At 36.7% G+C, this 16,772-nt stretch overlaps 1 protein-coding gene across 2 annotated transcripts in view; it reads left to right on the top strand.

Annotated features, from left to right (window-relative positions):
* NELL1 (neural EGFL like 1) overlaps positions 1–16,772 on the top strand; it is a 949,069-nt gene that overhangs the window by 200,157 nt on the left and 732,140 nt on the right. The gene's annotated exons all lie outside the window — the stretch shown is intronic.

Below are 16,772 nucleotides of genomic sequence, written 5' to 3' on the forward strand. Positions count from 1 at the left end.
ACCCATTTATTTTTTATTTTATTTATTTATTAATTAATTTTTTAAATTAAAGAATCACCGTAGGGGTACAGATACAGGTTTACATATTCTCATGCTTGTGTTTCAGTCATATACAGCCTGAGTATCTATCCCTCCACCAGTGCCCGTCCTCCGCTGATGACCCCATTATTTCTCCCACTCACTCCCACCCCATCCCCCTCCCCACCCTGACTCTTTGGCAGGGCATTCCCCTCTGTTCCCTCTCTCCCTTTGGGCTTTGTGGTTAGTAATGGAGGTCTTATGTGGCCAATGTGTTCGGTCTATAGACTGCTCCAAGCACGCCTCTCCCATCCCACACGGGTCCTCCCACCACATTTTTGCTTGGTATTCCCTTCTCTATCTGAGCTGCTCTTTCCCCCAGCATGTGGGGCTGATCTCCAAGCCATGGAGCAAATCTGGTACTTATTTCTGTTATTCTTGGGTGTTAGTCTTCCATTCTGTTGTTTTATATTCTGCAGATGGATGCAATTTTTCTATGTCTGCCTCTCTTTCTGACTCATTTCACTTAGCATGATGCTTTCCATGTTGATCCACTTGTATGCAAAGTTCATGACTTCATCTTTTCTGACAGCTGCATAGTATTCAGTTGTGTAGATGTACCAAAATTTCTTTAGCCAGTCATCTGTTCTTGGGCATTCAGGTATATCCTACCCAGTTAGAGGGCTATTCTGACTATTCTGAAGGATTATAAATGCAAGGAGAGAAAGAATGTTTGATTATTCTAGTAATCTATAAACAGATAAAAATAGTCATGCCCTAGACATATTAGCAGAAGAGGAGACCCAGATAGATCTCAAAAGTAGACATGGATCTTAAAAGACAGTGAAGAAATGCAACACCGCCCCCTCCCATCCTGCCAGAGTATAACATAAATTGAACATCTGACTTTCATTTAAAAACTTTTATTATTTTTAGGGTCTGGAGAGATAGCACAGCGGGTAAGGTGTTTGCCTTGCACGCGGCTAACCTGGGTTCAATTCCCAGCATCCCATATGGTCCCCTGAGCATGGCTAGGGCTAATTCCTGAGTGCAGAGCCAGGAGTTACCCCTGTGCATCACCAGGTGTGACCCAAAAAGCAAAAAATCCCCAACTTTTATTATTTTTAAGGTAACATGCTTTACACAGCATTAATATTTATGCTTTTGGCTTACAAAATTACTTTGTCGCTATCAGCACTGTGCCTAGGTCCTTTATTGTCCCTAGCCCCATCCTATCTTGGTAATTTCAGTTCTTTTTGTTTTTGATATTTTTGCCGGAGCACCCAAATGTGTTGTGCTCACTGGTTACTTCTGGTGGGCTTGGGGGGATCACATTTGTTGACAGGAATAAAACCCAGGTCAGGTGTGTGCAAGCAAATGCCTTATGTTCTACTATCTTTCTGGTTCTAGTAACTTCAGTTGTGTTTTTGTCATAGAAGGGCTTATCTTCATTGGATATTGTTCCTCTGCTATTTTACATTACATGCCACATGAGATATCATCAGGTAGTTTTCTTTATCCTTCTGACATTTTGTTAAACATGAAACCATCTAGTTTTAGTCAAGTTAAGCAAAAAGAAGCCTTACTATATATATATATATATATATATATATACTGTTTGTCTGTATTATATATATATCTGATATATATGTTTGTCTTTTTTTTGGAGGAAGTGTCTATTTGCTTCTATCTCATTATTTCTTTTGTTTTGTTTTATTTTTATATTTTGCACCAAACCTGGTGGTGCTCAGGGACCCTCCATGGATTATGTGATTCTGGGAATCAGACTTGACAATTCTATATGCAAAATGTAAAATTTATATATTTGCTTATGACTGAATAGCATCCCGTTGTTTATACACATCACAACTTCTTTATCCATCCATCTGTTATAGGGTACATAGGTTGTTTCCAGACTTGTATAGTGTAAATAGTGCTGCAGCAGACATAAGTGTGTACATATATTTTTGGATTAGTGCTTTTGTGTTCTTAGCATAGTTGTCAAGGAGTATAATTGCTGAATCATATTATAGTTGTAGTTTTTTTTTCTTTTTTGGGTGACACCTGGCGATGTACAGGGATTACTCCTGACTCATGCACTCAGGAATCATTCCTGGCAGTGCTTGGGGGACCATATGGGATGCTGAGAATCAAACTCAGGTCGGCTGTGTGTAAGGCAAATACTCTACCCACTGTACTATCACTCTAGCCCCTATAGTTATAGTTTTAAGTTTTTGGAAGTCTCCGTACTGTTTTGCATTGATACTGAACCAGACCACATTTCCATCAGAAATGAATGAGTTTCTTTCCTTCTTTTTAAAATCATATCTCCGTCAGCCCTTGTTGTTTCTGGCCTTTTTAATTTAGGCAATTTTTCTATTGTCCTTCATACCTCATGGTGCTCAGGACTTTCTTCTTGCTATGCACTCAGGAATCACTCCTGTAGGTTCTTGGGAAACCAGATGGGGTTGCAAGGATTGAACTCAGGTCAATCTCAGAGACGAGACTTACCTGCTATGCTATTTCTCTGGCACAGCCAATAATTAGACCATTTTGTTTAGGCCATTATAACTTGTGTTAGGTGGTATCTTATTATCATTTCAATTTGCATTTCCCCAATAAAAAGTGATGATGAACATTTTCCACATACCTATTGGCCATCGATCTGTTTGTCTTATTTTTTTTGGAGGAAGTGTCCGTTTGCTTCTATCTCATTATTTGTTTTGTTTGCGTTTTATTTTTATATTTTGCACCAAACCTGGTAGTGCTCAGGGACCCTCCATGGATTATGTCATTCTGGGAATCAGACTTGACAATCCTATATGCAAAATGTAAAGCATGTGCAATAGACCTTTGAGCTGTCTCCCCTATCCCCAGTGGTTTGTTTTTTGTTGTTGTTGTTTGTATGTACTTTATATTTCTAGTATATTAGTTTTTTTCAGATCTATGGAGCATGAACATCTCTCTCATTTAGTAGATGTTTTTATGTTTTGCAGGCAGAAACTTTTTAGTTTGATGTAGTCCCATTTGTTTGTTCTTGATTTTGTCATCTTTGCCATTAGAGTTGAATCATTGAAGACACATCGGAATCCAGTATATGTAGGATGTTTTCCTCTGTGATTCATGGACTTGAATCTAACAATAAATTCCCTAAATACATTTTAAATTAGCTTTTTTGTCACTGTGACATAGGGGTCCAGTTTACTTCTTTTTTTTTAGAAAAATGCGTCTTATCAGTTTCCCAATTCGTATTGAATAGGCTTACCTTTGTCAACCTTGGGTTGTTGGAACCTTCATTGTAAATTAATTTTATGTATGTATGAGGGTTAGTACTGGACTCTAAATTCTATTTTGTTGATCTAATAGGGCATTTTTGTTACATGCTCAAAAATGCTCACCTTTAAACATGAAATCAGAAGTCAAAAGATACTAGGATAAGCATTTTCAATATTATATGATTAAATAGATTTTATATATAGCATGTAGTATGTAGTGTATATAGCATATAGTGTGTCTATATATTTTTTTATACATATATAAAATTATACATGTATAAATTATTATTTGAAGATGATTAAAAAATTCAAAGTTCACATGCAAACCATTTTTTTTTTTGTACTCAGGGCTTACTCCTTTTTCTATGCTCAGGAATCACTCCTAGGTCAGTCTCGGGACAATGTGGCATGCCAGAACTGAACTCATGTTGGCCACATACAAGGCAAAAGTACCCTACCCATTGTACTGCTCTGGCCCTGACATGAAAAACTTTTTATAGTCAATTGATCTTCATTAAAATAACTCCTCACAAGAAAAAAATGTGTGGGTTGTTAAGAGCAAGCAAAAACTACATAATCATTAGTAATGATAAAATGCTTATCTTGGGGAAAAATTAAACACTAGACAATACAGTCATAATTAAATTTAATTTTTATGTTAGGGAATGACTTAATTTAAAATGTCCTAAGATCTTGTATAGATTAGAAAATTAATAGAAAAATTGATGATTTTATTTTTAATTGTTCACACTAAGATACTTACTTTGCCAATCCTGGGTTTGAAGTTGTATGTAGTGTGTGTGTGAGTGTGTGTGTGAGTGTGTGTGTGAGTGTGTGTGTGAGAGAGAGAGACAGACAGACAGAGACAGAGACAGAGAGACAGGAGAGACAGTGAGACAGAGAAAGAGAGAATTTATTAAAATTTTGGTAATATTAAACTTTAAGGCCAAAAACTTGACCATAGAATTTAGTCACCCTAAATGCATACATGAAAATATGCATTGCAGTATTAAAGATTACTAGGGAAAGATGATCTTTTGATTTTTTTCACTAGAGTGCTGGGTCAATGGAATTTCCCCTTCGGAAAAAACTAATCTTGACTTGAATTTCACACTATAATCAATTCTAGGGAATTATAGATCTAATTCTGGAAGGTAAACCAGTAAAGTTTAAAAACATAGCATAAAATAGCTTTATAACCTTGATGTAGGAAAATATTCCTTAAATAAAACATAAAAGTAATAATCATAAAGAAAATATTGATGTAGTCTATTACATTAAAATTTTGAACTTCTTCCAGTAAGCATGACCAAGGGATTAAAAGAGGCCAAGAAGATAACTGAAAAGTATGGCATGTATGCCTTGGGTTCATGAGGCCCTGAGTTTGATTTCTGGCACTGCATTCCTCCTCTATTCCCTCTGGGATTAGCACCCTGTGAGTGACCCACTTGCCCCCTGCACCCTGGTCACACCAGCACGACATTACCCAGCTGGAGCTGAGTACTGCGCTGAGTCTTATTAGGCTGGAGACAGGGTGCTGATTTTTCTTTTCTTTTCTTTTTTTTTAAATAATGAAAGAACATGCCACAACTCGAAATGTTCAAACTAGTTTGTCCTATGTGAAAGCAGTTCAAAAGGAAATGTGTACCCCTGTGTTCATAACAGCATTATTTATAGTGGCCAAAATGTGGAATCAGCCTACGTGTTCATCGACACATGACTGGACAAAGAAACTGTTTCTTACAGTCAACAGAATACTATCCAAGCACGAAAATTGAAATCATGTGTTTTGGGGCAAAATGAATAATATTTGGTGTGATTATGCTAAGTGAAATAAGGAAGTGAAACCCCGTTACCAGGTGGTTTTGCTCATATGTGAGCATGTACATTGTCACTGTCGCTGTCATCCCATTGCTCATCGATTTGCTGGAGCCGGCACCAGTAACGTCTCCATTGTGTTACTGTTTCTGGCATATCGAATAAACCACATGTATCATGCCAGGCTTTGCTGTGCGGGCGAGATACTCTCGATAGCTTGCCAGGCTCTCTGAGAGGGACAGAGGAACCTGGGTCGGCCGTGTGCAGGACAAACGCCCTACCCACTGTACTATGGGTCCAGCCCGGCATGTACATTACTGAAGTTAATGAATGGATTGGCAAAAAACAAATTGAACTCCTAGCCACAGTGAAAACTGCAGTCGTTACTGGAAGGAAAAGGAAGAAGAATAGAGTTACCTTGACTCAAATTCAATGAGAACTAGTTTAAGAAAGGGTTTGTACAAGGTTTTAACTAAACTTACTAAAAATTCAAAACTAAATATTAGCAAATCGAGTGAGAAAGTTTGGATGTGTGAAAGAGAGAGTAAGTTATTTCATAATGCAAGTATATTTTTATCAAGGAATTCAGTATAATTCACCACAGTAAACAGAAGGAGAAGAAAACCTAATGGTCATCTCGAGAGACAGAAAAAAAAGATGTAAATCTCATTACTGACTCATAATGTCAAGAAAAATTATTTTAGCAAAATAGGAAGAGAAGGAAACTTAATTAAACTTATATAAGTATATAAAGCAAACATACATAACAATTAAGTATTCATAAATTCCTGTTAAAATTAAGAATTATACAAGAATGCCTATTACCATTTTTTTCAATATTTTGTGGAGGATCTCTATAGCAATATTAAAATATTAAGGATTACATAAAACTTTTAATTAGTTGCAAATCATGTCTTTGTCTTCATAGAAATTAGTATCTGCAAGTTATTAGAATTATCAAGATTGTTTCAAAACCAAAGACAAAATTATCTTCCTTGTTAGCAGTAGTGGCGATAATAAAACACAGAAAATAAGAATTTTTGTTTATAATATACTATGTAGAAAGTGGTTAAGAGAAAATCAAACCAAAATGCATATGACAATTATGAAGTGAATTAAAATTTTATTAAAAGTCATTCTAGAGAACCTAAATGGAAAGAAGTAGATTAAGTTGTTGGAAAAGAAGGCTTAAAATAATAAAACTGTCAATTCTTCTCAAGTTGATCTCCAGATTTAATAAACTTAATAAGTTCAAACAATTTTTTTTCTATTGGAAGCTTCAACTGATTCAAAAATTCATAAGGAAAACTAAAGACTAAGAATAATGAAGACATCGCTGATGAATACAAAGGGATGTGCCTTTTCAGATATGAAGACTTATTAAAGTTGTGCAATAAACAAAGTGTGATATCACTAAAAAGATAAGGACATGAGGCAAGAGACCCTAAAAGAGAGGGGGGCTGGAGTACAGTGGATAGGGTGTTTGCCTTGCATGTCGAACCTGGCCGACTCGGGTTCGATTCCCAGCATCTCATGTGGTCCCCTGAGCACCTCCAGGAATAATTCCTGAGTGCAGAGCCAGGAGTAACTCCTATGAATCGCCAGGTGTGATCCAAAAAGCAAAAAAAAAAAAAAAAAGAGAGAGAGAGAGACCCTAAAGAGAGACAAGAACAAGATACAAGATACTCTGATTATATGTGAACAGTTGGAAACTTAATTTATACCTGTAGTGTCATTTTTAATAGTGAGAAGATATATTGATCTCTAGATGGTTAGGAAAATAAAATGTCTCATTTATATATTTATGTGGTTGAATATTATTTTAGTGCCAAGAAAGCGCTTCAAAAATATATTTGGGTACAAAACAAAAACTTAATTATAATTGAATAGAATATCTAAATATGCAGATAATTAGCCAATTAGATGTTTAAAAGCACTCATGTGTAGAAAGCCACATGAATGTCCAGAGCAAGATGTGTATTCAGAAAAGATCTGTGAATATGCTTAGTTTCACTCTAGACAGATTCCTACAATTGGTGTAAGCCAAAGTGATAAAGAAAGATGCTGGCGTTTCACTTTCCCACTTTTTTCTTTTTTGGTTCCCTTCTTTCCGTTTTCCCTGGCCCTATCACTGCCTCTGCATTTTCTTTCATCTCCCCTCTACCTCTCAGCATCAAGGATGTAGATTGTGCACTATCTAAATGCACAAGTTCGGGAACAGATTTCAGTGACCACGCACAACAAAAGAGTAAAGTCATGGCTACATAATTAGGAAGGTCATTATACAAATAAACAAAAACATTGAATCATGAGACAAAAACCAGCAACAACCAACCTCTGATATAAACTCAGGGAATGAATCTGGTCTACAAAATTTCTTAAATATTAAAACGGTCTGTGTTCAAATAGGAGGTGTTTTTATTTGCAGGAACAAAATTAATGATCAGAAATTATCTCTGCAGAAGCCCAGACATTATATTTACAAGAGAAAGAATGTATAATGGTCTCAAGTGTGTTTAAGGAGCTAAAGGAAGAGGCCAGAGAGATAAAACAGTGGGCAGGGCCCTTGACTTTCATGTGGCCAATAGAGTCCAATTCCCAGCAACCCACGTGGTCCCCTGAACTCTGTCAGGAGGGATCCTGAGCACAGAGCTAACAGCTGGGTATGGCCCACAAAACAAAAAAGGGAAAGAGATCTGAAGAAAAACATGGACAGTGAACTAATGGAAATAAGGACAATATCAATACTTGAGAATATCCATAAGAAATAGAAATTATAAAAAGGAAACTAATCAATATTATGCATTTGGGAAGTATAATTGAAATTTAAAAATTAACTAGAAGAATTTACCAGCATATTTTTCTCCAGTTTGTATGCATGTATCATGATTTGCAAAACTTCTTATAATGGGGTTTTAGGCACACAGTGTTCCAACTGTACAACCACTACTGAAGTATCCACACCTATCACTAAAGTTCCCAATTCCCTCCCACCCCATCTCACCTCCTTGACAAACTCACTTCTGTAGGCTGACTCTAAAAGCCTAATAATACCCTCTGCTAGTTGTTATCACCTTGCTATGTATATTCATGTTCCACGTATGAGAGAGACAATTCTGTATTTGTTCAGGTCATATTTCAACATGTTGAAGAATCATCACACTTGAAGGTAATGCAATGAAAATGAACCAGTCCAAAGAACGGAAAGAAAACAGTCACCATTCAAGGCATGTAGCACAGGGAGAGAAGAATCAGAATGCCCTCATTCTACCACAATAGTCCTTACAGAAATTTTTTCACTTCCGTCTTCACTCTGTCCTCAACTTAAAAAATATATTTGAGGACAGAGAGATAGGTAGTAAGGCTAAAAACATGTTTTTCATGTGGGAGACCCAGGTTCAATAAGCACCACCACATATGGTTCTCTGAGCACCATCAGGAGCTACCCCCACGCACTGAGTTGGGAGTTGCCACCCAGCACCACCAGATGTGACCCTCCTACTCCCACCCCTTGAAATATATTGTTGATATTGATTCATGGTTAACTATGTAGTTTTACAGGTACTGCAGTTAGAAAGGACCATGCTTGATTTTGTGCTCTCTTGATGCCTTCACCAAGTTCTCAGTGGTGTTTTTTTTTTTTTAATCAAGGGACACTGAACATTATGTAGCTGGTGCTGAGTTTCTTTGAGCATTTACTTCTTTTGTTGTTGTTTCTATATAGAAGTGCTGTCAGGACCCGTAGTGTGTATTTCATTCAGCAAGTGATTAGAATAGTATTAAGCACATAGTTGACAGATAGTATTGTCTGAATTACACAAGTTATAAATCTGCCTTACTTTATAAGTGCCAAGAAATGTCTCTAATTAAGCTAATGCAGATTGTGTAAAATTATGTATTGATAGCACTTAGCACTTGGGAGGTTTACAACATACATTCCCTTTTATCTGTTATATGTTGAATTCTTCCTCATCTTTAGTACTATACTGTAGAAATGGTAGATACTTTCCCTTTCAACCAGGAATTTCTATTTCAGTTGTAGTCATATGATTTGGGGAGGAAACAGTTTGTACTATTACCTATTCCAGTTTGTCGAGGGTGTCATCCTCTGTAGATGCCAGGAAACGTGTGCTAAGGAATTCAAATAGTGGACACAGAAAACACAGAGTATTCATCAACTTAGCCAATCCATTTTCTGCATGAGAGAGGTATGGGAACGTTAAAGACAGGACTGACAGTTACCAAATTCTTCCTAAATTCTAGACTGTGAGAGGTCCTATGTGGATAAGCTCAGATAAGTACATTTCATTTTCAGAGAATCCTTATGAGGAATATATGATTTTCCTCATTCCACAGATTAGGCAGTGGAGCTCAGAGATTAAGACTTGCCAGAATCACAGTTTCTTTCAAGAGTCTATCATTTTCTTATTCAGATTTTATACCTTGTCTAAATTGAGGTAATGGTGGTTAAAAGACTATATTCGCCTTAGTGTACAATACTGTATGTCTTCAAAATGTATGTAATTCCACTTCCTTTGGCTTCCTCAGTTTTATTGTTCTACCATGACCAATATGATCCTTCTCTACACTCTTACCCTCTACCTTCCTCCTTTGGTAACCTCATCTCTGTGATAAGAATCCAAAGGTTTGTTTTCATTTGATTTGTTTCTTTATATATATATGTATATATATATATATATATATATAGCAAGTGAGAGATCTCTTGGTACTTATCTTTCTTATTCTCAGTCATTTCTCTTTATTCGAGCTGATGAGGTGCATTTTATCCACATGCCAGTTGGCATCTGTGTGGCTTCTGTCAATTCAGCACTCCCATCCCTCGTCATTTTTGAGATGTTCTTTGTTTTGTCGCTGAGTTTTGTGATTTCTTCATATATCTTGGATTTTAATCCTTTGTCAGATGTTTGGCATGTGACTTTTTATGCTATGCAGTAGGATTTAATTTTGCTTTGCTAATCATTTCCTTTTCAGTGCAGAACATTTTTAGTTTGATGGAATCCCATTTGTTTACTTTTGTTTTTGTTTTTCTTGCCATTGGACTTGAATCCCCAAATACATCATTGAAGTTAATGACATGGAGTGTGTTGCCTATGTGTCTGCCAATATTTAATAGATCTGTGTCCAGAATCTAAGTCTTTATCTATTTTGAGTTAACTTTTCTGCCTGGGTGAAAAAATGATCCCATTTCATTCTTTTACATGTGACTAACCAGTTTGTCAAAGTGACTGTTTTTCTCCATTTGATGCTTTTGGTTTCTTGTCATAATTAACCTGATATTGGTCCTAATTGATTAAATGGTATTTTAAGCTTAGGAATTCTTTTTCAAAAGTTTTGCTGTGTCACTGAAACCTTTGTTTAAAAAACTTATTGAATCACCGTGAGATAGTTATAAGCTTTCATGTTTGGCTTACAATCACACAATAATCAAACACCCATCCTTCCACCAGTGCACATTCCCCACCACTAATATCTCCGATATACCCCCTCTTTCCCACCCTCCCCTTGCCTCCATGGCAGACAATATTCCCCATACTCTCTCTCTACTTTTGGGCATTATGACTTACAACACATACACTCAGAGGTCATCATGTTTGGTCTGGTCACTGAAACCTTTATTCAATGAGTAACTATAGGTATTTGTGTACATGCACTAGTTTCTTAATAAGATGTACACACGTTTCACTTAACTGCACCATGGCCCTTGAAGGAGGCTGTGCCTTTGGGTTTCAGTGTCAAGTAACAATTGGCCCCAAGGAGAAGCATCACCATGGCCCTTGAAGGAGGCTGTGCCTTTGGGTTTCAGTGTCAAGTAACAATTGGCCCCAAGGAGAAGCATCAGCAGCGGATGGGAATTTCATTCACCCCATTTCCCCAGGGAGCAGTGTGAGTCTTCTTGTTCTCCAATAATAGTCCTATCAAATGATTTTAGAAGGAGAAACCTTCCAATACACATATTCCCTTTAGTATATTCAATATGTCTGCCTTCCATTGGTCTCACCATCCTGTGGTGAGGCAAGATGACTGGGAATTATGTCAGTGTCCCATTACAGAAATTATTGTCACCAAATCAGTGCTACAAGAATCTCCCTGTAGAGGAGGTACTTAAGAAAGCTGGCCCATCTTCAGGCTTTTAATATTTGTCTTATAGAAGCTGTTACTTTGGTTTAAGAATCGTGCATGCTTTATTGCCTCAGAATTAGAAAGAAATGCTTATATGTTTTCAGGTTAAAATGCATTATTCTCTTTTAAATATTAATATGTCACTTCATGGGCAAAGCAAAAAATAAAAACTTGTCACTTGTCAAACCTAATTTCTGGGCTATGGTCTATCCCTATGGATAGTGCAGTGAAAGTAACACTGATTAAAAAAACAGAAAATTGAATCACTTGCTTGCTGCTTGGCACCTAATCCTTTAGCACTGGGTAATTCCTATCAGAGTTGCAAAACACAAACTAGGAATTTCTTGTCTTCCAAATCAGAAAAACCTGGCCAGCAGTGACAGGATTATCTGAATCTTCTGATTGTCAGAGATTTTCATTTTCGAGATGTTTGATTACTACTCAATTTCCCTTTGATGCATTCTAAGTTGATTATGCTGTCACAATTTCAGTAAAGAAATCAAGAATCAACTAGGTGAATTGCAGTGAGTTATACGGTGCTTCAATGACTGAGGTGTTCTGACAGTTTCTAAATAGTTGGATCTCAGGGAGATTTTCCATTCCCAAATCCTTTCATCCTGAGATTCTGTTTTAGTCTCCCTCACTCTGTCCAATGAATTTGGGTCTGAAACCTTTCCCTTCTACCTGGACATCACTGTCTCCTTAACAGCCGAGTTGTCACTGGGAAGTGAAATTGATTACTTTTTTTAAAAAATGCCACAGCTGTTGTTTTTATCTCAGCTGTTTCCAATAATTCTGCAGATGGTAAACATATGTTTATTGGCACATAGGAAAAGAAGCGACGTTGGCTTCCTTCAATCTCTAATTCTTATTTTTCCTTTCACACAGAATGCCGAAGTCACAGAGCTGGGGAATCATATATCTGTAGATTAATATTTCTGTGCATTAAGACTTTTGAAAACAGCAGGACAGTTAATGATATGCTAATGAACTGGCAGTTTTTATTGATCATAATGAAAGTCGACAAGTGTCTTTCTTGGCTTTTATGCAAGCTAGAATATTTTATGAACTATCTTCAGGGCAGAAACACATAATTGGTTGCATTTTGAAAATCTCCTTGTGAATTTCCCAAATCTTACTTTTTCTTAGCCCGTTGTTAAAGCTTGGGTCCTTGCCAGTTTATAAACAGAACACATCTTCATCCATAGTTTTACATGCCTGCCAGGAACTCTCCCATCCCCTTTTCTTTTTCTTTCAGAGCAATTTGTTTCAGTGTTTTAGTATACAAAATACAGAACCATTTTCTTCAATGTAAACAGAGATCTACAGGGAAATAAAAGGCTTAAAAAAGAATTAGTGTTTGTTTGGCAGCAAAGGGGCTTTCATTTGGATCAGAAAACTGCGTGTTATAAGGGCTGGCCTAATCTCAGCTGTTCTATGCATAAGAGGATCCTAATGGTATAATTTTTCTAATTTTTAAAATTGCATCTTCCTATGCTTCTTATTGTGAAAATGCTCTTGGATGGAAAGAATGGCTATTTATGCCACAAGCAAAAATTGATAGTGTACAACCTACCTAACGCTGGTTTATTTTTCAGCTCCAGGTGAGCTGACTGCAAAAGCTAAAGGGTGCAAAGGTTTATTTAAGAAAGTGGGGAAGTGACCGTTTTCCCCCTCTTTCAGTAGGGATAATAAAAGGATATTAATTTGATTACTTGAGGGATGGATCTTAATATGTTGGTCAGCGGAGATTTAGAATGACACTAGGAATCACAAAACTAGCAAATTAGTAGGGTTAAGTAAGATTGAGGGTGAAAGGAGCTATTAAGTGACCTTAAAGGACCTTTGTTTCCTAACACAAGGAAAGAAAATTAGCAGAAAGTTAGCAACTACTGCAAATCATTTATTACATGTGCTTGATTAGTGTTTTTTACCAAGCAGTTAAGATAGAGCCCTAGTACAGTGTTCAAGCATTAGGTTTGCATGTGGCTGATCTGGATTCAAGTCCCATATGATCCCATGAGCCCGCCAGGAGTGATCTCTAAGTGCATAGCTAGGAGTAAGCCCTGATCACAGTGGGTGTACACCCTGCACCCGGAAAAACAAACAACCCCTGCCAAACAAATAAAGATAGAATCTCAGTTTGATACCAGGGCCTACTGTAAAAACATCTACTAGCTCACCTGACCATGGAACTACTAGATGATATATTTTCCTTTTACTATACTACAATGGCTCAGAGATGCTTCTGAAGTTAGTTCTTCTATAGATTATGCCCAAAGACTATAGTAGCCTTTAGGAAAGCTACATCCTGTATCAAAGCCTTGAATTTTTTTTATAGGTCAAAGGACCAGGGACCCTGATCGTAAGTTAGTGATCCTCCCTGGATATATTTTAAGCACCTTGAAGCATTTTCAGAATATACACAAAGTGGTCTCCCCCAGCTCCCTCAAAAATTCTCATATAGTTCTCTAGTTTTAAAATTAATAACCTATAGGATTTTGATCTTAATGCACTCAGAATTATATTTTCAGTATTATAAAGTTCATAATTTTTAGGAACTTGATGCTTTTAATTTTAATTAAAAATATTAGGAGGGAGTTTGGACCACACCTGACAATGCTCTGGACTTACTTCTGGCTCTGTGCTCAAGGATCACTCCATGTGCTGCAAGGTATTGAACCAGAGTTGGCCAAGTGCAAAGCTAGTACCTGCACCTTAACCCCTGTACTACCTCTCCAGCTTGGCAATCTGATGCTTTCAAAGCATTTTTTTGTGCCTACTGTGTGAAATTTTCTATAATATCCAACACAGACTAAAATCACAGGGGCTACTGAGATGAAAAGACATGACGATTGCCTTTATGATGTTCTTAAATAGTAATTCTGTTGGTTGTTATTAAGTTCAGAATCAGTAAGATTTTACTGCATTGATATATGACTTTTGGATACTGTTTCCATCACTGTTTCTAATGAGTAAAATCCTTTTGCTACATAAGAAGCAAATGGTGTTTCAGCCAGCCAGTTTTTGAAAGAGCTGTCCTTTGACCTGCTATTCAAATGACCTGTGACAATTTTTCAAAGGGAAGATTCCTGGAGATATTCCAACCTTACCAATAACAACAGCAAGAGAATCGGGTAGCTTGACCCCCAAACTGAATGTTAAATACTAAAGGTGATTCATGAGAAACTAAATCGAGAACAGTGCCAGATAATGATATAAAACAAAGCATAGGTCTGAAAAATTGAGATCAAATGAGATCAGCCAATATATACCCAGCTAGAGTTTCATTTTCCAGTTAAGAGTAGATATATTTAAAGTTAAATGAGGAGAAATAATAGACATTCTCTCTTTATTTCATCTCCTTTGGGAAGAGCTGCAGTGCTTGAGGGCACATTTTCATCTATGGAAATTCTCATAGATAATATTTATGGGAGAGATAGGACCAGTGGAACTTCTTTGTGGTTTGCAATTTTATACTTTATAAAATTCCTTTCTTGGTAGTTTGATAAGGAAAGCTACATACATGCTATTGGAAGTCATTGAGGGGACATGACCTCTGATTGACTCAAGGTTCTTTACCAATAGAGCCAAGAAAGCACCCCTGGGGGTAGTTTGAAAACAAAAACAAAACAAAATTAAATTAAAAAAAATAATTGAAAATACAGCATGAAAATATATCCTTTGAAATTAATTGAAATTTTCATATTGATTAATTTGGCAGGAATAGGTCTTCATTCTGCAAGTGGGTTGACATCCATGACCTTTCCATATGAAAAAATGCCACGTGCTTTGAATGTTTGTGCTAACATGAAATGAAAAACTGTCATTTCACTTCTACACAATATCTATCTAGAGTGATCAGTTTTTTCCATTTGTCTGGACATCTTTTGGTTCACCAACTGAAAGCTCTGTGTCCTGTAAAATCCCTTACTCTGGGGTGAACCCAGACAGTCACTTTTAATCCATCTATATTCTGTTGGTTAAAGCAGCCTCATCTCAGGTGGTTGGCTAATGGCCTAAATTCATCTGGTTAGTTTGCTTGAACTCCAAACTTAAGACTGTTTTTCTGGATTCTAATGCCTTGATTTTCTCAGTTTCTTTAAAGTATTTGAAAGATACCTGAACTTTTCAAGGGAGTTAATTTGCTTTGAAAAATGGAGCAGCTTTGTACCAGGAATAAACAGATTCCTTTAGATTGTGTATCATAATTGTTCTCTGTAATTCCCTTGCAAGAGATTATCAACTAACTTGGAGGACAGTGGTTCTGACTAAGCCTCCGCAGCCTCCCCCACCCCCATGCCCCCCACCTGCCACACACACACCCAGGCTGACTTTGTCATAGTGAACACTGCATTCTGGAAGGGAAAATGGTTAATAACTATATGTAATTCTGAGGCAGATGTTCAGTGATACCTGGATTTCCATTAATATTTTCAATTAATATTTTATCTTGAAATAATAAGCAGAAGTCAGCATTTGCTGCTTACCTTCTGTTTAGAAGATGAGCACATAAATGTTAAATGTTACTGCTTCTGAAAGACTTGCAGCACTATCTTAGGCCTATATTTTATTTATAGATTAAGCTCAATATTCTGAACCAGCTTCTACATCTTCCATCTGTTCTATAATATCTCTTCCATCAAAGTCAGAAAAAAATCCCTAAGAACAGACTCTTGAAATTTAACTTGAAAAATCCAAAAGCCAAGTCAATATTTTCATTCAGGGATGGCAGCTGCAATGACTTTCTTAAATTTGTGCTGTTCTTCCAGACCAAGTTACAGAATTTAAACGTCTCACATATACTCACAGTGAAATATTGAACAATCTTGACTCACCAGCAGAGAATCATGTTACTTAATTAGCTGAGAGTGAGTTTGCTCTGGAATTTTACCCATGTCTAATTTTATTCTCTTGACTAAATCAATAAAAACGTTTTAGTTGGCATTAGTCTAAAAATAGAAAATATGAAATAAAATAATAACTCCTTTCAAGTCCAAGATAGAGTCATTTTGAAATCTGTCATTTCTGTCTCTACAAGAAGAAAGAAAATTCTGTAAATCAGCTTTTGTTAATATTTTCTAGGATGACTGGGACATTGAGAATTTTTATTGCATCAACACCTTTGTTTGATGGCTTAACAACATTTATTGAGAGATCTTTAGTGCTATGGTGTTGTTACCATTAACCAGTGGTAAGTAAGTAAGTGTAGCTTTCTCAAGATGTTTGTACATTTCAGGCTTTTCAGAAGAGTAGTTAAAGAGTAGTTATCCTTGGACTAAGGCCAGCTCACTTTTTGAATGAGGCAATAAGATTTTTACAAATATTCTGCTCTGCAGAACCTGTGGCTATATAAAGGCTGTTTTGTTGTTATGTTTTGTCTTGGGCCCACTCCCAGCTCTGTGCTAAGGGCTTGTTCCCTGTGGTGCTTAGGAGATCATGCTGTGTCAGGGATGGAATCCAGGCCTCCTCTGTGCAGTACATGTGCTCAGTCTGTTGAACTAATTCTCTAGCTTACAC

The sequence above is a fragment of the Sorex araneus genome, chromosome 6 (genome assembly GCF_027595985.1).
Source record: "Sorex araneus isolate mSorAra2 chromosome 6, mSorAra2.pri, whole genome shotgun sequence".
NCBI classification, from domain to species: Eukaryota; Metazoa; Chordata; class Mammalia; order Eulipotyphla; family Soricidae; genus Sorex; species Sorex araneus.